The following is a 22,611-nucleotide window of genomic DNA, read 5'->3' as shown; positions in this document are numbered from 1 at the left end:
TGTCCAGTGACCCCAGGTGCTGCTGACTTTCAGCAAGCGAAGCAGGAACCCTCCTGCTGCAGCCCCTGTGCTGGAATGGCCACAGGCAGCCATATGTTAATGCATCTGCAAGCAGGGGAGAGGAATGAGGCCACGAAGCCTCCCAGTTAATAAGATGCAATCTTCGGAAAGCTGTTGCTTTTGTTACATTTTTAAGAGAAATGTTCTCACTGAGCTGCAGGACACACAGCATGGCCCGTTCTGCCGCTGCAGTGGTAGGAGGGGAAGGACGAGTGCTTGCTTAGTGACTCAGTGTGTGCACAGCAGAGGATGTACGCAGAAATGCCCAGTGAAGCATATGCTCTGGCTGTGGGAGCTCATCCCCAGGGTAGGATCCGTAGCACTGATATCCCTGAAGATGACACATTGTATTGAGAAAGGCTTTTCTCGGTGAAAAAGAAGCTCAGAATTGTCTGGGCAGGCAGTGGACTGTCAGCCCAGTCCAAAGGTGGACTCCTCTTGACATACTGCGAGGTCATCGCTGCTAGACCTTCCTCTCCAGGTATCGCTCTTGCTCGGACATCGTTATTGCTTCACTGGTTTAACAGCACCGTGCCTGCTGGCAGGCGAGGAGAGGGGAAGGAGGTTTGTACGCTTGGACTATCCTACTGTATGGCAGGTAATAAATCATAGATCTCCCTTGAGAACAGCCACACTGCACGTATATTTCATGTGCTTTCACCTATGTCAACCTTCCTAGATGTAAGGGCCACACTGCAACCAACCAAAGGTGTCTCAGCAGGCCAAATTTGGGCCACAGAGCAAATATTTCATAGTCTTCCATGCAGGTTCCAATGAGCTCTGCTGTCTGTGCAGCTTGTAGCTCAGGACATGGTGACCTTTGCCCAACTTTCCTTCATGAGACTCCTTGGCATGGCGGTTCTCTGCTGAGGACTGCCTTCGTTACAACCAGGTGTCTTCACACATACACGGCGACCAGGTTCAGCAGCAGGAGGGACCACCCAGGTGGGGGCTGACACCAGATTCGGTGGGGCTTCAGGAGGGTTGCCTGCCTGGGGAAACGCACATTTACCAGCTCACCTCCTCTAGGCCAGCGGCTTGCAGGTTAGCCCAGGTTTTGGTTAGTTACCGTCGGCATGACCTGGGGAATCAGGGTTTCTGTCCCCAGACTGCCTACTCATGCATGTAAGCATGAAACGGTTTGTGTATGTCTCAGCATCACTGAAAGCACAGAGTGTAGGCTAGCCACTTGTAATGCATTTCCAACAGATGGTGCTGCAATGCCACCAAAAGCGAAACGTGTGTAAGGAAGAGAGGCTTTAGAGAGCGTATCCTACTCCCCATGCTTTCCCCCTCCCTGGTTTCCTGGTTGAATTGTAGTGTTTCTAAGTTTCCCTACAACAATCCGCACAGATGTTCCCTGGCTTTAGAGTTTATTCCTAACAGCTTTATGTTAGTTATGCTGCCCAGACCTCAGGGGAGGAGTGCCACAACAGGACACTGCCTAGGAGCCTGCAGCTCTTCCACTTCTCCAGTCCCTTGGTCTAATCCATCTGCTCTTGCTGCTGAGCTGTCACCCACTGCAGACTCAGGTCGGCCTTGACATGGGCCCCACTGCTGCAGTCCACCTCTCGTGACGTGGGAGTAGCTGTGCCACTGCCAGCACGTGCCATCAACACAGAGGCTTCAGCCAGCTGCTTCTTGTACCACGCAGTTAAGTGTTAGATCATTGGCAGCCTTCTTTCTGTCTAAATATTATTTAAGTTGTTGAGTCATTTCTCGAGACAGGGGCAGGGCTTTTGATGTCTCAGGGTGTTGAAGACCTGTGGGTTTTGGGGCTGGCAGCAGCAGGGCCTTCACTTGGAGCTGTAATGAACAGTCATATTGGCAAGGGAGCCACCCTTGTGTTGATGGGATGCCTCAATGGACGTTCCTTGTCTCCTAGCTTTTTGTTATGCACTCCTTTAAATCTTACACTCCTGCTGGAGGGCTGATAAGAGCCTTTTGTATGCACCTTACCCAGGAGATGTTTCCCTGGCTCTGCAGCCACTGGGGAGCTCAAAAGGTCACCTAACACCTGCAGTCTGGGGTAGGGCAGCCTCTTCTGCAGCTGTAGGTCAGGGCCTGAGCACACTAATTGGTCCTAAAGACCCTGATCTGTCCTCACCTGGATCCTCCCCTTCCCCCAGCTGTGGACTAGGAGCTCTATTTAAGGTCAGCTCAGGGGTTTTTAACCTTTTCTGAGCTATTTTGTAGGATTGCTGGTCTCTGGCTCAGTCAGAAGCATACATTGCTTGGCCATGGAGCTGCTTTATTGCCCTGGACTCATATGGTAACCTCATCTCTTGCTGGAACCTGGCTGTGGTCTCTGTACCTGCCCTGCTCACCATGCTCAGGTACTGTTTCTGCATGATTTTAGAAACAATTTCCTTCTGGTGAGATCTGATGAGTGTTGTAGGGGATTGAAGCTAACAAAAAGTCTGTGAGCAGTGGAGTGTTTCCACCTTTTTGGTGGGGGAATAGTTATGGGGATGTGCTCTGGGCCAGGCTGAGACCCCAGCGTGGTGCTGGGCAGTTGCTGGTGGCCTTATGTGAAAACCTTGGTGCAGTTTGTGATTCTGAAAGGCTGCTGGGGCCAACATGTGCGAGTTTGCTTCTTACCTTCCCTGTTGTTTAAAACTGGCTTTGTTCTTCCATTTCTCTTCCTCCCCAAAGACCTGGTACTTTCAAATATCTTCACAAACAAGCCAAATTATCTTTATTAGATGCCGAAGAATGACCCTGGAAAAGTGAACTAAAACTAAGCTCCTTTTTGATACAGGCTAGAAACTCTGCTTCTTCCCCTGGTCTTGGTGAGTGCATAGGCAAAACCAGCAGTGCCTGTGCCTAGGGATTGCTCAGTGGTGGCTCTAAAGTAACCCTGACTTAGAGGCTCTTGTCTGTTCTCCTGCCTTGCTCCGTGCTTCTCCAGCACAGCCCCTGGATGGATGCTCTGCCCTCAGGGGTGCTGAGGGGCTGCTGGTCAGCAGGAGGGGGCCTGACACTGATGGGGTTCTTCAGGCTCAGTGCTTGAGTGTTCCATTGCCCCTGCCAGGTGTCTGTGCTTGTTAGGATGAACAGGGGCCAAATTCTTGGTTTTCCTTTCTGAAAAAAATATATATAAAAAAATCACAATTTATTAGAAGTAAAACTGCAAGAAAGGGAAAGCCAAACAAGGCTGTGATGGGGAATAGGCAGGAGGGACAGATTCCTCTTTCCCTCCAAAGCCCTGAAAAGATCCACCACGAATTAAAGGCTGCCGTGTGTCCCCTGCTGTCCTCCCACTGCCTGTCACTGCCCCGGGAGGCTTGCCCACCACTCCTTGAAACAGGAGCAGTCCCCATCCCTCCTGCTCAGCTTCCAAGCAGCCTCTGGTGCCCTGGGCAGGCAGTGCTGATGGATGGGGCCAGCCCTGTGCTCTGAGCAGGACCGCAGCCTGCTCACACCTGCCAAGACTCTCTTACTCTGGGACAGCAAGCAATTTCTTACTGGAAATGCAGCAGCCTACACATGTCACAGGGCAGGGGAGAGCCTTGTTCTTCTTGGCTCGTGAGCTCTGGCTGCAAGACCTCTCTGCGTGGGAGTTGCTGGTTTGCTGAAGGAATTGCCAATTTCTACTACAACTCTCTGCTTATTAGGCACTGAAGATACTTTTCTGATTGCTAGACAAAGCTCACTTAAATCATCTGCTTACAGATCTGCTTGGCTGAGAAAGCTGGGATGTGGAGGGAGATTATGGAGCTGGTTTAATTGCATCATTACAAGGGCTGGGGATGCAGGGAACATTGAGCTCAGGTAATGAGTGTGGTGGTGAGGTTCTGACATGTGGCATGTGCTGGTCCTCTGTTCCTGACCTGAAAGACTTAAGGAATGATGTGATTTACCCTGAGCTCTGTTATGGCACGCTGCTCTGACATCTGTTCCTAGAAGCACTCAGGATTTTTCTGTGGATGCAACTGATGGGCCTGTCCCTTGCTTTCCAGCCTCAAACATGTTGGGAACATCCTGTGCCTAGTGCCATGGTGTGACACCAAGTTACAGGGATGTTAGTCCTGAACAGGTGCTAGTGCAGGGACAGGAGGTCAGGAAGGGGCAGGAGCTGGGAGTCGTGGCAGGGCCCTGCTGCTTGCCAGGGTCAGGGACTGTGAGTGCAGGCACAGACCTGCACAAACACCCCACATAGCCTCCATGTGCCCATCCAGCTGGGAACTGTGTCCTTGAAGCCTGTGCTACAAAATGAATTTGCTGTTGTTGAATGGTGCTTAAAGACAAGAATGGGAAGAGTATGAAAACACACAAAAAAAAAAAAGTTGAAAATGGAACTTCCCTTCCCAGTAGGTCATCAAGTTGCTATCCAGCCCCCTTTCTGGCCTCTGTCTCAGGAAACACTTCTGAGATTAGTTGCACTGCAGCCCTGAACAGCCTCTCAGAGCCTCGATTAAATCCCATTATTAACAGATCCAAACAGCAGGTGAGGCATTGATCGGAGCTGATGATGCCCTGCTGGTTGGCCAGGACATTGATCTAGACGGGCACCTCATCTTTGAGACCCAACTCCACTCCCTCACAAAAGGACAATTTCATTTCTCAGTATTTCAAGGCTATGAAACAAAGTGATTCCTTCTCATGTCATTTGTTCAGGTTGATTTCTTCAGAAACCCAGGGGAGCCCTTATACAAATACACGACGAAGTGACCAGTTTGCCTAACTGATGCTGACAGTAAAATCTGATCCCACCTCCATGTAGAGGAACTAATGTCAAGATCAATTCACCCTAATTTAGTTGAAATTACCTGATCGCCCTTTGGAATACTGAGAACATTTTGGCTTTATTCTCATGTTAATATTTTTCTAGGGGATTCATTCTCATTGCATTCAGAATAGAAGAGTTGAATGCTGTATGCAGTTTAAAGAACTGTCTGTTAAAACGATCCTCAGTTTCGTGGGCTGAAGTACCATCCTGGGGGCAGAGTGCTGGTAGCAGTGATGGTTGGATTGTACTCGTGGGGCAGGCAGAAAGCTCAGCGGGGCAGCTGGACTCCTTTGTTCTGCACTTGGCCTTCGAGCTGTGACTCGTAGCACAGTGGGACCAGTGGAAAATCTCCGCTCAGCTGGGAATAGAGCAGTAATTTGTCTTGAGGCAGCCTTTGGCACACAGGACAGCTTTCAGGACAGCCAGGCTGCTTCATCTTTTTTGCATCCTGCCCTTACGGGAGCAGTGGTGAGCCATGGCTGTGGTCCTGGTGGGGCTGGGGTTTCACTCTGCCTCCTGGTTTTGGGGCTTGTGCCCCTGCCTGTATGGACACGGGAACACTAAACTGCTATAGGGCTCTGCACGTGGTCCTGCTCATGCAAAGCACCACAACTTTGGGGCTTGCTTACACGCCCTGGCACTCTGTGCAGACCCCAGTGGTTGGGATCTTGGCTCTTTCACCCAGGATTGATGCTGTTTACAATCCCAGAGCAACTGTGTCATTATTCATGTGGCTCCGCTGCAGTCATCTGAGCGATGACTCCATTTGTCACATGCAAACCTCCCACAGATGGGCCTGTCGGAGGTTTGCCTCTCTGCCGCTGGTGTCATTGCAAACTCATTTCCTTTTGGCCCAGCGTGCCTGCACCAGCCCCCAAAATCCAGCCCTGCAGCCCCTCTTAAAGATGTTAAGGCTCTGATTCAGGGAGGTCTGGCAGCTAAATTACATTCTGCAGGTTTTTAGGCCATTAAGGTAGGTTTTTAACCTGTTATGTCTGATCTGATTCCTGGCCATTCATGGCCCTCCTGGAGGCTGTGAGTAGGGGCTGGCCGTCCTGTGAGGGTGCGGTGAACTTGGCTGAGGTACAGTGCTGGGTGATCCTTCCTGCTAACCCTGCAGGCACTGGGCTGAAGGCAGGCAGCGGGAAGTCAGGTTACAGTCCGCAATCATGATGGGCAGGAGCATTTCCACAGCCACCCAAAACAAGCTAGAGCTCAGGGGGTTTGCTCCTGATGGATCCCTTGCTTGGGCACAACCTGTGCTGGTGTGGGATAGATCCCATCCCATCAAGGGCTGTCTGCTAAGAGCCCTAGGTTGGGCCCCAAGAGAAGCCAGTTTGCCCAAGAGGGTGTGAGTAAAGCATTGCTTTAGGGAATGTTGGGCTGTCCTGCGCCAGGGCCGGTGGCACTAGGTGGCACCATTGAGTTAGGAGTGAGGAGCTGGGGTGTGCAGGGCTCGGGAGCTGCCCAAGGGGACTGGGACAGGGAGCGCTTCTCAGGGGCATGGTCAGGGCAGCCTCCTGCTGGGGCATCTTCTGCCACAGCCTTGGGCTGACTTTCCCATCACAAGCCCCTCATGCTCAGAATAATTAACTGGAGAGCAGAGCCCCTTCGCCCCTGCCTTCCTGCGCTGTGTGCCCTTGGAGCTTCTCCCCTCTGCCCCCTGTCCCGAGGAGCAGCTCACAGCAAGGCTGGGGGCTGCAGCTGAACGTCAGCAGGGGCAAACCAGCTGCTGAATGTCACTGCCACCTCTGCATCGCTCCTGCTGAGTAATTAGCTCTTCTGTCAGCAATTTGCAGCCGTGGGAAAGAGATTTTTTTTTCCTTTACCTGCTCGACTTTCTATTTCTGACTTTTTCTTTCTGTCTTCCAGCATGACGGGGGCTTTCCTATTAGCTCTTGCTTTGCTCAAAGCCACCCTGTACCCACAGAAGTTTCCATGGATGTATTTACAATGACACAGGCACCACCAGCAGCAAGAGCTGCTCCAAAAATATTTTTTTCTTACAAGATATTTTGATTAAAATATATTTTAATCGAAGTATTCCCTAGAAAATGTAGTTTTATGGAAGCAGACACCAATATTGTCTGGGGGTGTTTTGCTTGTAAATATTTAACATCAGAATTTCCCTGTAGAAACAAAGCATAAAGTAATGGAAAAATAGAGCTGAGGAGGGATAAGAGACTGCACGCAGAAAATTCAAGGCTAATTATCAAAACTAATTAAAATGAGAAGTTGCTCTAACTGACTAGTGATTGATTAGAAATTGCTGTTATGTTATGAGGACAAACATATGCAAAACATTCTTTTGTCAGGGGAGAAGTCATTAGGCACAAATTGCATTGTGCTTTTGCCACGAGCTGTAGGGAGTGTGCCGGGGGTCCTGGGCTGCCCGAAGCTGGTGGTGACAGCACCAACATGGGGTGGGGGGGGCCTTGCAGCCCCGTGTGCTGGTGGGCATCACTGTCTGGGAGTCGGCTGCAGGTTTTAAGGTTTTTAAGGCATTTGCACCTGTCCTAAAGAAAAATGCTGCTCGTCTGTGCTGACTCATCAGGGTGATGCTGGTGCAGGGCCTGTCATTTGGCAGGGCTCTGTGTCCTCTGGGTTGTGCTGCTGGAAATGAGGCATGGCTTTGTAAGCTTGGGTGTAATCCCGGAACAAACTTCTGAACCTGGGTGTAAACCCAGACTGGGAAAGCAGGTAGCTTGTGCAGGGGCTCCAGTGCTGTGTGCACAGACCTGGGGGTACCTGGGGGACTGACCCAAGGTGTCCACGAACACCTGAGTGTCTGGGGAGTGTGGAGGATAGCTCTACATCGATAATCCAGGTGGAAATGAGCTGCAAAGCTGATGGCCAAGCTTTTCCCTGTCTGGGTTTGTCCAACCAATGTACTTCCCTGATGGACCCAGAAAGCTGGGTTTGTGCCCAGCTGCCCCCACTGATGCTCCCTGCAGCAGTGCTGGGTGGCCATTGAGCTGGGAAACCCAAGGGTATGTGGAGGAGCCACTGAAAAATACTGTGTGTCTTTCCCTTATGTGCTGCTGAGCAGCCCCAGAGCTGCCTGGGGCTGACTCAGTGCAGCATGAAGAACCTGGGATTGCTGCTGCTGTTACTCTAAGCTGAAGTGCTTATATTTATTCCATAAATACATTAGCCTGTTACCATTGTACTACTGTAAGTATAGACTGCTATGTCATTACCTTACACTTAGGCAAGCTTTTCTTACTCAGCTTCAGGCTCGTGCATCTTCTGAGAGTCACTCTGAGGTCCTCCTGCCTGGGCCCTGCTGCCTGGCCCCACGCTGACCCAGACTTGCCTCTTCTGATGCCCCTCCTTGGGAAGCACACCAGTGGAAATACGGTACAAAAAGCTCCTTTCCCTCTAAAACATAACATCTCAGTGTTTTAGAGCAGTTGCTGCTGTTGATGTCAGTGCATGATTATATAGGTTAAAATATGTTCAGCATTTGCCTTCTCATTCAGAAAATGTGTGGCAGAATAGCAGTGGATGAGTAAGCAGAAGTTTTTGGCAGTTGTAGTTAAAGATGTGGAAAGAGGTATGGCATCAGGAACTTTTTTAAAAACAACTTATGCTATCTCTTTAATGCCATGGAGCATCAGTTAATGCTTGGAATAGACTGTCATGTAGGGTGTCAGGGCCATGATTAGGCAGTTTCTCAGACTTCACTTGTCAGCAGAAGATATGTGCTTTGCATCTCTTCTTAAATAGTTCACTGGAACTTCATTTCAAGGAGAGACAGATAAAGTTTTTACCGTTTAGATGAGGGGGATGTGAGAAACGGAATGGCAGAGGTGATAAAAACTGGCGTGTGATGGGAGAAATGCTGCAAGGGACAAAGCTAGAGACTCAGGTGGGGGACAGAGAGGATCTGAAATGAGCTGGAAAAATAATTGGTATGGTTTGTTCCTCCTTTCTTCCTATTTCACTCTTTGTTCATCCCCTAACTGGTTAGTCAGACTGACCCATCCTTGTACCAAAAGGTTATTTCATCTCTAAAGTGTAGCAAAGCCACTGAAATCAAAACTGTGCATGCTGGCAGGAGTATTTAATGCTGCCTGGTGTTAATGACGCTGGCTGGCAAGGCTGAGTGCAACACTTTGTTCTGTAGCTGTTATTTCAGAGTGAGTTTGAGCTTGCTGGATGTTGCCTCCTTGTCCCAGCTCACCTGAGCTTTCCTTCCTGTGGCGCAGCCCCTCTTCATGGTTGCATTGCTAGGGGTGAGCCTGAGCTTCAGAGTAAGGATGCCCGAAGGAGACCCAAGGGACAGAGGCTGGGGAACACTTCCTTCTTGCTGTGTTTTCTGAGAGACAGGGGCTTAGGGTTAGCATACTAGAGGACAGTTCTGTAACCTGTTCTCTTCAGCACCAGTGCCTGTGTTGTGTGCCTGTTTCTTTTCTGAGCCTTCCAGATGTTTGCTGAGTAGTGTAGTGAGCAGCAGGCACTGGCCTGCTTCTTCTTCCCCCTTAGGAGCAGCACTGACAGTGAGTGTCTTGCAAGCTGCTCTTTGTAAATGTACAGTCATTTGCTAGCAGAGGGCATGACCAGGAAAGCTGCAACTCCTTAGATCCCCTGAAGTGAAAAGCTTTCTGCCAGAGCTGTTGACTAAAGAAATGTATCTCCCCATGGGTGGAAAGTGATCTTTCAGTGTGGTGAGGAATGGAGCACGTGGAAGAGAACTCTTCAGGAGCTGGTGTGCAAGCTATGTTCAGTGGCAGATACTTGTTTGTGTTGCTCAGATGCCCTGCGGTCTTCTGTGCCTTAGGTAAATGAGCTGATACTGAGGTCCCTGGGGACATGTGGGGAGGTGATGGGTCTGACAGCAGGTCGTGCTTTACCAAAACCACCCCAAGCTTCAGGCACTTGTCCCAGTTTGGCTGTGGACCACGAACAGTTCAGCTCCCACGTGGAGTGCAGGGGTTGGAGTGTGGCATTAGTCTTAGCAGGGTGTTGTACAGCACCGATGTCCCAGTGCTTCAGGGTAAAGAAAAAAGAAATAACGGTCTCATCAAGGCCGGGGTTTCAAAAATATCTTGCCTTCCACTCAGGCTCTGTTGCACTGAAACAAATGGTTCAGCGGGCACCTTGATCTGCCCAGAAGCAGTCTGTGCTGCTGAAACTCTGTGCTGCAAATGTTCTCTGCAATAAGATGTTGTCCCATTTTTCCTTTTGAATAGGAATGGGAAATGGGTGAAAAGACCTTGAGAAGTGTAAACGCTGTGCTAAGGGCCTGTCAGTCTGGTCTGAACTAGGGTGCGTGCTGTGATTGACACGTGAGATGGGCTGCCCATTTTGGGGAGGTTTGTTGAGAGGTTGCACCTCATTCAGTTAATTCATGATTGGAGAAAAAACACCTTTCTAATCTAACTTGGTTTGACTTTCCCACTGTTACAATGTGCACCAATTTGCTGAGTATTGTTCTGTGTTGCTCAGCCCATCTAACGCTGCAGGATTGTCTTCTGATTCTCCTCACGGAAATGTACTGCAGCAGCCTGTAAAGAACAAGTCATTTGATTGTGCCTTTTAATATTCAGCCCTGACCTCCCAGGTATCAGTGGGAGCTTTGTTGCCCCAGGCCAGCTTATGCTACAGGAGATGACCTGGATGAGAGCAGGTCCTGGTGCAGCTGGGCTTGGTCCCAGTACAGGGTGCTGGCCTCAGGGGCCTGCGCTCCTCCTGTTGTGGTGCTGGGTCAATAATTGGCAGGAGCAGGCTGGCTGCCCAGCTTTGGCTGGCCTGGCTGTGTTAACCTGCCCTGCTTCTACAAATTTTGGGCCCAGGGTGGTGGTGCTTCAAGGGCTGCCCGGTGCTGCCATGAAATGCTTCCAGAGGAGCTGGTACAGCTTGCTGCACCTTCTGCTATGATACCTAGCAAGGGTGTCTTCAACTTATCTCAGGTGGGTGTTTACTCAGGGCCCCTAACAAACTATGAATAAACCTAAAGCTAATGGCTGCAAGAATGGTGAGGCAAGGTAAGTCTGGAGGGAGGGAGGCAAAAGATCCTGGTGAAGTAATTGTGTGCTGGAGGGCAGCTGCTGGCAGAAACCATTAAAGGGCAGTCTTGATGGCTTGAAGTCATACATTAATGAGGTGATGTGATGTCATGCTGACAAAGTTTCTTGATAGAACAAGGGGATTGCAAAGGAGGATTGGGATACCTCACCTCAGGGTGGACTGAGTAGAGGTGAGAGGTGCTGTGCTCCTCAGGCATCAGCCAGGGTGCCCCAGCCTGCAGCAGAAGCTGTTACACTGGGCACACAGCACTGGGGTTTGGGTCGCCCTTAGAATTTCTAATGATACCTGCATGAGGTGAAGTGTGGAGCAGCAGCAGGCTGAGGAAAGCCATGTCTGGGCTTCAGGAAAGGGAACAGGGCTGCAGGGAGCAGCTCGGGTATTCTGCACGCTGCTGCCTTGGACTGGGCTGATAAGACATGACAGCTGATAAAGGGCTGTGCTGACAGGTGAGCACATGCTGTCAGCTGGATATCTGCAAGTGGGAAATGGGAAGGGTGCTGCTGTATCACCAGATCTGTGAAGCCCAGGAACAACTTTTGGGCAGTATTTAAAAGCAAAACCTCAAAATGCCTCAGAGTCCTTGTTCCTGAACCCTGTGTTCCCATTGCTTGGCTGCTGGCTTCTGGGGACAGGGGACCTGCTCCTGCCTGTGCTGCTCTGATGTCCTGCAAGGCATGGCAAGGACAGTAGGGGACAGCTCTGGGAATTTTTCTAAGGAACTTTGGAGTTTTGGTCCTGACAGCCTTGGCCGAGCTGAGGGGTGCATGGACTTACCTGTGGGTGCTGAACTGGTGCTCTGCCTGTTCCTTCATCCTAAATCCTGTGCGCTCTCATCTCTCTGCAGCCTGGATCAGAGCACTTGCCACATGTGTTTTTAGGCTGCTGGAGGGCTTGGTGGTGTTGCTGGGTGGTTCCTTGTCTGAAAGGAGTGGTGCTGAGCCCAGGAGAGAGGTTATCTCTCTAGCCTGAAGCTGGCTCTGTGCTGCTGAGCTGTCCCTGCCAGCTCAGCCTCTTTCGTTATTCACTTCATGGCAGCAAATCACAAAGGGATGAGGGAAGCAGAGTCCTTTGTGCAAATGGCCCACAAAGCCAGGCCACCTGAAGTATTGATGCGTGTCTGAGAAGGGACTAACCTTTAGCCAGGTCTGAGCTTTATTAGAACATCTGGAGCTGTTCTGACAGGTGGCTCCCCAGGCACTGGTGGCAAATGAAACCAACGTGTGCTGCTAATTGCAGATGCTCATCTTGTGCTGGGAGCTAAAGTCCTCTGAGGGATTAAGCCACCCCCTGCCTTCAGTGTGGGCAGCGCACGGCAGGTCACAGCAAGGCGATGTGGTTAAGCAGGTGTAAGAAGTGCTGTGTGAGCTTTGGCTGCCGCTGGTCATAACGTGGCTCACTGTTCTTATTGTAGGAAGGGCTCGGTGTAAGGGCAGAGGGCTTGAATGCTCCTGGTGCTGTGGCTGGGAGGTGGAGAGTGTGCAGGTCACTCTGTCCTGACTGACACCCTGGGGGAGGTGGAGAGCTTACAGCTTGTGGTGCCACACCAGAGAGCTCTGGGTACCTTCAAGAGGGAGAAGAGAAAATGGGGAGCCCCAAAACTGCTCCACTGTTAATGAACTCTGGTGTTTCTTTTGTTTTCTGGATTTGCTTTTCTTGTTTAGCCTGAGCATAAATATAAAACAAATATAAATGCTTATGCACTATAGTAATGTCTTGTTTTCCCCACCTCTTTCCCAAAGTCACCCTGCTGTAGTGTGAACCCCATCATATTGTTAATTAGGAATGGATCAGTGTGCCTCTGATTAAAATTCTTCTTACTTCATGCCTTTTAACTAACTACAGTGTCTTTGGGTTTGTGCCAGCTTCGGTTTTATACCTTTGAAGAATCTCTAATCTGCATAGCACAGACCAGCCAATTATTTCCTTTATAAACAGTAAATATCCATTGAATCTTTTTGTTGCTGATGAGGATGCTCCTTAAAATTAGGTCTATTTTTCCTCCATGTTTTGCTAGGGTAGAAAATACCTGAGATGTACTGTCAGCCTTATCCCAGGTGTGAGGGAGAAAAGGTGATGGAAGAGCAGCTGTTGAAGAGGCTCCTTTAGGCTGAATGAATCCAGGCTGGAGCTTCAGAGTGAGTTCACAGCAGAAGATCCTATCTGGAAGGGCTGGATGCTGTGCACAGGCTTTTCTGTTAATGCATGTTGGAAATGCAGAGCAGGGCTGTGACTTATTCAGGAAGGGACTTTTGTCTGAGCCTGATCCTGGCCTCTTGGTCAGACCTTGTGTGCCACAACATCTACTGAAGAACAGAACACTGGTTACCAAACATTTGCTGCTTTATCAGGCTCATTATAATTTTATAAGAGCTGAGCTTTTGGGACATTTTTCCATGTCACCTTTGCATTTTGGGAAAGGTATTAATTTTCTGCATGGAGGAAAAAGAGCTGAAATTAAACCAAAATCATGCCTGTCCTGGATGAGCATGACCACCTGACAGTACCTCACATGTCCTTAAACAATCTTTAAACTATGGAAGATTCTTCAGCTATGGTTCCAAACTCGGTCTTTCAGAATGTTATTTTTCTAAGCTGTAAAAGCAACTTTTGTTCTCTTACATTTTGGTGTAAGCAGGTCTGTCCTCATTAGCACAGAGTTGTTCTTATATGCTTCTTGAGGGGGTTGCAAAGTGGCTTCATACAGGCAGATCACGAAAGCTCAGATGGAACCCAGACAAAGGAGCGGTGCTGACCTGTGGAAAGGTGTTTGTAAGTCACTTGTGGATGTCCTTGCTTTGTTTGGTGTATTACTGAGAAGCAATGACCTAGTAAATCTCCTGAGGTTCTGGTGATACTTCCCAAAACTGATACTGGGTCTCTTTATAGAAGTGTGTTAAATGCATCTTCCTAACAAGCTTTGCTTGCCTTTGTTCTTCAGTTTCTGGTTGTAACATCACATCAAGAAATAGCAGTCAGTGTCTGACCCACTTTAGGTAAAGCTAAAGCCAAGAAAATGCATTGTCATCTGTTAAATAACTGTAAGGGGGAAGCCAAAGGAGGAATAACATCCTTGTTCTTCTACCAGCCTCAAACCTAATGGTACTAATACGCCTTTCTCCAGTTCTGCCACAGGACAGGAGCTCTGCACTCCTACAAGGATGTCAATCAAAGTCCTTTGCTGCAATAAACAATAGCTCCAATTATCTTGACAGCTGATGGCAAGAGCTAGGAGGCTTAAAACTTTCCCAGAGGAGTAGGTAAGATGAGAGCAAGCAAACAGAGCTAATAGTCTCCTGTTGTACTGCCTTGATGAATGGGGAGCTGACACGCCGTATCAGTGCGGTGGGTCTAAGGGTAAATAAGAAATAGTGTCACTGGGGGGTTTCCTCCCTGAGCAGAGCCAGCTAATTTACTGTCAGCAGTGTGACTGCAGCAGAGATGGGCACAAGGTAGCTTGTCAGGAACCTGCCCTGCTTCCCAGGCAGGCTGCCTGCCACTCTGCCTGTTGTATTAATTTCAGCTCAAGGTAGCTCAAAATGGGCTCAGGTGCGGTGCTTGACCCTGACTTGAGTCCTGCACAGCGTTCTCCTGGCTGTTAAGGGGGTGGTAAGGAGGTTAAAGCGCCGTGTTTGCAGTATCATCTTGGACATGTTCTGTTCAGCCTTCCTCATCAACAGAGGTGTTTGCTGATTCCCAAACCCCAATATATATATAGCCTTGTGCGTGTTAGCACCATATATTACAAAGCACTGGGACTTGGTGGTGGAATGCTTATTCTGCTATCTTTAGTGTTCTGTATGGATACCCACATAAAACATGAAATCCCTCCCAGAAGTGAAGTCATCCTCAGCAGTGGTCAGCTGAGGAAGCTGGGAAGACACATTTAACAAGGTGCCTTTAGCAGACTTAAAATAGGTCTGAAAATGCTTTTAAGGTCCTGGAAAGACTTATGTCATCTTGCTAGGGCACTGGAGGCTGTGTAGGGGAGAAAGCTATATGGAAAGATAAAAATGGAAAGTAAAATGGAGGGCAGTTCTTATTTAGCTGTTACTGATCATTTTAAGTGTTTTGGGGGCTGCAGAGATCCGGACTTTTCATTTGATTATAGCACGGAAAAGGTAGTTAATCACACAAATGAGAACCTTGTGATGCTTTTAAATACAATTTAATGTTTGTGGCTTATAAGCGCTACAAGCTTTGTTACTGTCTTTAGAGCAGGGATGTGTGGTTTATAGATTGGTGGTCAGTGGTGCTCTTAACTGAGTGGGGACTTGTGCAAATAAAATCTGGACGCTGCTCTCCCCAGGAACAAACTGTTCTGATGACTTTCTGGCTCTTCAAAAGCCCTTCATGTGTAAAGCCCTGGAGAAGTCCAAGTTTGTATCTAAAGATGTTTTGGGGGACCCAACTACTTTGACAATGAGACATTTTGTCTGAATTAGGTTTTCTGAACATGTATTTTTGAGAAAGAAACTGTTTCTATAGCCTTTATGTGTGAGTGATCACAATTGGTGTCTCTGGTATAAGACAATTTTATAAAGTTTAAGATGTGATGTACAGGTAAAATAGACAGGTAACTGTATTTGTGGTGTATTGCATGAAATGTTCATAAGCTAAGAACCTGTCTTGTACTTCATTACTAGTTCACAATAACATGCAAAACATTGTATAAATTCACAATGTGTGGGTGTGTGTCAGCTTGTTAGAAGTGGGCCGTTTTCACCTTGGAGAGAGATGGGCAATAGGAGAAAAGAAACTGAGTTAAAGCATGGATGGGTGGATCTGTGAGTATCTGCAATGTTTCCAGTCCTGTGAGTTAGTGGCTCTTGAAGCTGGGGGCATCAGCAGTGCTTTAGGCTTTCTGTTGTGTGATCTCTGGCCTCCTACCTCCTTCTGTTACCTCTTTCCAAAACTTTTCTAGGTCAGCAGCAGGAACTGGATCATAGAGAGAAGCTGAAAACTCTTCTGCCAAAATCTTTCTCCATTTGACTTTTCCAAACTCAGTTGCTGCTTTCTGCAGCTCTTTACATACTCTGTTCTCTTGGCTTTCAGTTCAATTCCCTAAGCTACTTTCTAAAGAGGTAGGCTTTGGCTGCTCTGGAAACTAGAGCCCAAGTACTTTAAGAACTGTTTCGTTTTTTTTTTGCTCCCAGACTTGCCATGGCTCTTGTGGGACTGTCTTCATGGGACAACAGCTTGGGTGGCTCAAAGACTAACTGGTGGCAGGGTCTGTGAACGGAGGATGAGCTGCTGAGGAATTTCTCAAGCTAAAACTATACAAAGGAAGATTGGGTCTATTCTTCATTCTTTGTGGATCCTTGCTCTGCTGAGAACAGAAGAGGCACCTGGTCTGACTCCCTGCGTTAATGAGCCTTGTTCCACTCTCAATCTGCACTGGAACTGTTGCAGCATCTCTTTTAGGCTGTTACTGTTGACCTTCTGGCTCTGGATGCTGAAGGGTTTCTTGGTAAGCCAAGATTTGCTTGAAGTTTCTGACTTCATCTTGCTTTGTGCAGGCCAGATGCTGGTGGTAGGTGTGTGGCGTGGTGGTCTGAGGGCAGACTTTTCTTCCTGTGCTCTGTGGAAAGCTGCGCAAGTAGGAGTAACGTCACTGGGTGAGTGTGGCTGGAGAGCTGGGCACAGTGACACAGTAGTTCCCCAAACCAATAATAGTTAGGCAGCTGCTGCAAAGGTCTAACAAATCAGATGAGTCTTCTCGCCTTCCTTTCCCCCTCAGGCCTCTTTACAGTAGTTCACAATTCATAGTGAAGATTAGAGTCTTTCACCTCATGCCTCATGAGGACATTGTTGCTGGGATGGATGGTACCCTGTGTGCTTCAGCATGTGCCTGCTTTACTGGACAAAAGACCCTGAGAACAGAGAGGTATTTCAGAAAATGTAAAGTTTTCCCAGAGAAATGGAAACTAGCTAACGAGATGAAACATCTTTCCTACCAGCACAGGGAGCAAAACAGTAAAAAGAAAAAAAAAAAAAAAGGGTGGCAGGGAGAAACAGGAAATAAAACTAAAAAGCAATTAAAATGCAGCCTCTTCCTAATGCTACCAACTACTGTAATATTTGTGTGACGCAGTTAATAGGGCTGAAGTCTGGGTCCTCACTGTGCTGGGGGCAGGCAGAGGGTGATGAGGGCTGGCAGGGAAGGTACATGGCAGGCCCCAGCATCCCCCAAGAGCAGCGCTGCTGGTGACAGCTGTGCAACCATGAAAGCAGCTGGGAGCAGAAGTGCCCCGACTTCTATGCCCCACACCACTGTGTGGAATAATCCTGGTTGTGGGGCAAGCCTTTAATCAGAGGTGGCAGCTTGTGTCCCATTCCCAGTCCTGCAGTGTCACCCAAGTCCCAGTTCTTGACTTTCACCTCTCTCGGGTGCAAACATGGCAAGAGGAATCAAATTTACAGCCCACAGTCTTGCTGCCAAGGACCTTCCGCCTTGGGTTTTGTTCCTTCCAATTTGTTCTCCTTGCAGCCTTAGCCACTTGCTGCTGCCAGTAAAATGCATGCTGTCAGTGTCTGACTGTGCCAGACGAGGCATTTGATTTCCAAAATGATTTTAAAAGCTTAATTTGTTTTATTCTCCATTAAAGAAAACTTTCCTCTGTAAGGAAGACATAAATTAGGATTTGGGGATGAAGAGGTCATGCACAGGAAGGCAGAAGCTCTGACTTTCCCAGTAACCTCAGACAGGAACTAACTCTATGCTCTGCTGTTGTGCTGTTACAGGGCCCGTCTCAAACGGGTCACCTCTTGCCTAGGCTTGTGTTTAGTATTTTTTTTCTGTATGTTTTCTCTTGAGCTAGCTTTCCTTGATCATGGGTATTCCCACCTCTGAGCTTTGGGTTTGAGATGAGCTTGGAGGACTCAGCTGCACTGCTTTAAGGAGAGCTTTCTTGCTGTGCTCAGCTCTCTGTGCCAGGTCCTTTGAGTGGGTTTACAGATGGGATGGACAGCGTTGCCTTGTATCTGCCATCCAAAAAGCTTTCCTGGGCTATGAGATAGGCTCCAGAAGTCTAAATGTGCGAGTCACCCAGACAGAGCTGAAGAGCTAGTGCAGTGCACTGGTTGGGAAATGTCGCTTGGAGATGGAGACCCAAGCACTCGAGGAACATAAGGACAGATGCTTCCTGGATTTTTTTTTCCAAGCAATTTGCAAGCACGTGACTGTTCCTCATCCTGTGAGAAGGAGGTGGGACATGTGAGTAAATCTGTGAAGCAACCACTGGAACACTAGCTATCCTTAAGGGTTTCCCCCCTCCTCCATTTCTATCAGACAAAACTCTTCCATCAAATTGGTCCTGTCCTATTCTAAGAAATTTGGCCCATGCATTTCATCTCCCTGAAACAGAATTGCAAATTGGGAGCATTTGGCTGAGTTAGCTTCCTGAGTAAAATCACAGGATTGCTTTTCATTGGAAAGAGTGGCTGTGGTTGTTCTCATTTTTATTCATTTATTTTTTTACAAGGTGAGTCTTTTTTTTTTTTTTTTTTAGAGGTGCTGGTATAAGCGAAGCTGACTTGCAAATGAAAACTAATGAGTGAAATTACCGCATTAATGAAGAAAATCTTACTAGCAAGATGTGAAAAGTATTTTAATCATAATGAATAGGACAAAATTAAAACTTAACTCTTCTCTAGTATTTTAAGAATTAAGTTTAATATTGGTTATGGCACATATCTCTATGCTTCAAAGTACCTGCGTCAGGGCTGTCAGGAGAACACAGCACTTCTAGTAACTTCTATGATGACACATTTATCAGCTTTGATCTGGAGGGACTATTATGATCAGCTTGTCTCATCCAGTGTAAATAACCAGTCCTATAAGAAGTGGCCTGAGATGTGACGTGGCACAGTGCAGCACATTATCCATGAGACAGGTAACAGTTTGATGGGACAGCTGCTTCACAAGCTATTTCTTCTACTGTTCAGCCAATCTGGTTTGCATTAAGTGAAAGCTTTCTCAGAGGTTCCATTTATCATCCCTTTAGAGCACTGCAGACCTCCTACAAGATATAGGCCAGTGAATGCTGTCTGGTGATTTTTTTTCCATCCACCTTGAGCTACAGGCTACTTTCCAGAAATATTTGTTTGCGAGATACTGTCACTGCCTGCAGAGGCCAGGTGGTAGCAGGTGAAATCCCACATGGTTTGCAGTGGTGGTTTTCTCTGTGCTCTGCTGGGATCAGGGAGCTGAGCACCTCTTCCCTGTGTTCTGCTCTGTGGGGATAGATTGGAACTAATTCTCCTGGGGGTGGGGTGTCTGTTCTGTCTTTAAGCTTCCTTCAGAATATGCCTGGGACATGAGACGTGATATACCCAAAGGTGGTGGGTGCCCAGGAGCTACAAGTGGATCTGTAGCACAGGATGTTGTAATGAGCAGGTTCTACAATGTGGTTTGAGGATGGTTGTGAAGCCTATGGGCAAAGCTGATGCCTTGGCAGGGAAAAGCACTTAGAAGGTGGCAGCTTTGACTTGAAAGGGCTCTGCTCCAAAGCTCTGATGATGCATTGCCAGGCTGACTGATGTTTGTGGCAGTGAAGTGTATTTGATGGCCGCTCTGCAGGATCACAAAATAAGATGCCAGCTGCATCACAATGCAAACAGTGCTCTGTTTTGCTCTCATAGAATTTATTCCCAAATTCAACTGAGAGGATTTATCTGAGGCTCAGTTCTCACATGTCATGGCTTGCATCTTCTGAACTTCCTAAGCTATGCAGTCTAACATCTGTGGGGAGGTTGGCATTGTGAAGTGATGTGGCTGGGGTTACAGGCAGTGATCTGGAGATGGGAGGTACAGATGGTGTTGCCAGCTGTGGGCTGTTGGGGTCTGAGGAACACCAACAGGTCTTAACTGCCCCCAGGCATCTTCACTTGGGTCCTCCATGTACACTCTGGGCCCAGTTGTGGTCATTGTCCTCTTAGCAATGCTGACTTGAAACTCTGCCACTGGAGATTGAGAGGAAGCAAATGTCTTCAAAATATCTACATGTTTATATAGACATAAAAGCCAAGAGGGAAAAGCAGTCACAGGATACCTAGAAACTTGAGAGGTGAGGACTGTTTCTGGCTGGACAGGGCTAGATGGAAATGCCGAGGAGGAGTGGAAGGTGGGAGATGTCCTGTGCTGCACTGGAAGGGGCTTACAGAGGGAGGGGGATGTGGTTTTATTTTACCTACAGTGCAATGAGCATTCTCCCAAAACATGGGCTTGTATCTAAATGGCATTGGGTATAGTGGGAGTGCTCCTGCTTGACTTCAGTGGGCTGTCTCCCATTTGGAAGATGTTTTGCTTATATGTTTTGTTTTCAAATATGTTCACTTTCAAAATGAAATGGGTGCATGTTATGGAGGATAAAAGACTGTCGGCATGCAAGGTAGCTGAAGGCCTCATCCAGTGAACAGTACATATTTAAATTCTTACTAAATTAGTGCTTTCTTAATGAGGCCATCCTTATCTATGCAGGAAGATGGCTGTGAGAGGAATGAGATGCACTTGGAGCAGTTGTTTTCAGGTCCCTGTTTTTGTCCACAGGTGTTTGTGGAAGGCTTAGATTACACTGGTCAAGAGGTAAGCGTATTGTTTAGAAGCAAGACTAAGAATAGCTGATTCTTTCTGGCTTTAGGGGAGTAGCTTCAACAACAGCAGCAAACTCAGGCAATTCCTTACCTTTTCCACCTTTTACCTGCAAGATTCCTTTGTTTGCGCTGCTTCTGCGTTCTTCCTTCTGTGAAGGAGTGAATGAGATGCAGCAAGCTGTAAGGAAATATCAGAAGTTGGTAGAAAGTGAGCTTTGAGTTTACAAATGCAAGTATTCATCCTGAGATGGTGACTCTGTTGTTCCCATCTAGCTGGGGAGTAAACTGCTATTCAGTTACTTGTCAAATCTAAATTGTGCACCAAAGATTTGAATTTCAAATCTCAAACCCTTGCAATGCAGTGCTCATAAACAAGTTATGGATCAGGAATTAGTCACCAAAATCATTATGACTAATTTTAAATAACTTAGATATGGGGAGGGGGAGAACAAATCTGCTCACAGATCATTTGCAAGCTGAAGAAAATAGTCTAAATATTATTCATCAAGCTTATCAAGCTTCATTCTTGAGTAATGTTGTGTCATCACTGGCAGGTGGTGGGAAATGACATAGCATACCATAATTAGTAATAGCCACGTATTTTTGATACTAGTTTATCTGTGTGATGCACTTCCAGATGGTTTTGAAAATGGAATAAAGATGAAACAAATTTCCTGGATCAGAATTTGCTCTGTAGATAATGAGTTAATTCAACACGTATTTTTAAAAAAATAAATCTAGATTATTAAGGAATTGGTAGATGTTGGGATCATTCCAGCTTTATTGTTGGATTTCTTTTTAGATCGATATCACACATGAGCACTACCATAAGTACGTGTTACAGCGCTGTCTTGCTAGGTGCCTGCATACAAAAGTTTGTTTGCAGATGCTTGCCATGTAGCTTTGACAAACTTCACTTTCTGACCCCCCAGAAGTTACCAGTGACTTAAAATGGAGATGTTTGACATGGTGGGCAATAGCGCTGTCAGCCTTGTTTCTAAGCATGTGCAAATAGCTGTCTTCCCATGAAGGTTCAACAGGTAGCATGGTACTGAACTGGCAACAGCAGGAACTTCCTCAGATGGGTGCAACCCTCCCTTAAAGAAGTAATGCTTATTCACAACATGCAGTGTGCTTGCTGGGTCACAATGTTCTCATCTGCAGGTCTGTAGCCTTCACTAATACAATTTTGCATTCAAGTAGCCTTCAGTTTCATCAAACGTTTCTCAAGTCATGTCAAAATCTCTTGACCTGGCATACTTGGACATCTTTTGCAGCAGAAGTGCTGTCTTCCAGGAAATCTTCAAGTAATTTCTTCCCTTTTGATCCCTGTTGACCATCTATAAACTTGCATATATCAGTAGCACCATCTGCAGATGACTGCAGTGTAGATGTGCAGAAATTGAGTCTCTGTCCTACCTGAAGAACCATGGGTCTCAAAATGCCCTAAGCTTAGACATCTGTGAAGTTTGGTATGTCTGCACTCTTTCTATAGCCAGTGGGGAAAAACAGCTCCAGGTTCTTTATATCCCAAGAGAAGTGTCTGACTGATGGCAGCTGCTTGCTTTGACTGTAACTTTGTGCCACCTAGGTTGAGATAACTCACCCTAAATTTCAGGGTGACCCCACCTGGTGACTAGCTGGTACCTGAACATATAGGTCTTATATAACCCAGCTGTATTCTGGCTAATTTACTACAGCAGTGAGCTTTGGGTTATATGAAAATCTAGTAATTTTGGGGAGGGATGTGTGGTGGGAGCTGCATCGGGTTGGCTCCTTATTCAGAGCTCCTTATCTGGGCTGAGACCTACTTTGTGGTCAGTCTCGGTGTGTGAAGTACCCAGCTGTGCTTCCTGAGGTAGCTGTTTCCTTGGAGCATGCTGAAAAAATGGTGTATGGGGAGTGATAATACATACATATATATATATGAAGGTTATACTATGGGCACCTTCTCCTGGAGAGATCATTCTATGGTAAGAAATAATCTATTGCCAAGCTGCGGTAACATTTGGGTGGGAGTGCTTAAAAACAATTCAGTGAGATAAAGCAGATGAGGGTGTTTTTAAGCTGCAAAAGGAACCCAAGTAAAATGCTTCAGTAGTCAAATTTGTATGGGTTGTGAAAACTGGCATCCTTACTCAGTGGAGAAAGCGAAGGTTTTGGCTCAATTTCACATCGGTTAGGATGGCAGCTTT

The 22,611-nt window shown here is 47.4% G+C and overlaps 1 protein-coding gene across 1 annotated transcript in view; it reads left to right on the top strand.

Moving 5' to 3' along the window:
• The first annotated feature begins 2,253 nt into the window (after positions 1-2,253).
• LOC311445039 (acyl-coenzyme A synthetase ACSM4, mitochondrial-like) overlaps positions 2,254-22,611 on the top strand; it is a 184,677-nt gene continuing 164,319 nt past the window's right edge. Inside the window, exons 1-3 of the mRNA XM_084536670.1 lie at positions 2,254-2,396; positions 8,023-8,152; positions 15,979-16,292. The gene's annotated coding sequence lies outside the window, so the exon portion shown is untranslated. The remainder of the gene's footprint in view (positions 2,397-8,022; positions 8,153-15,978; positions 16,293-22,611) is intronic.

Source organism: Aythya ferina (genome assembly GCF_964211825.1).
Source record: "Aythya ferina genome assembly, chromosome: 15".
Classification (NCBI taxonomy): Eukaryota; Metazoa; Chordata; class Aves; order Anseriformes; family Anatidae; genus Aythya; species Aythya ferina.
The sequence above is the reverse complement of the archived record's forward strand: the minus strand, read 5'-3'. Positions and strand labels throughout refer to the sequence as shown.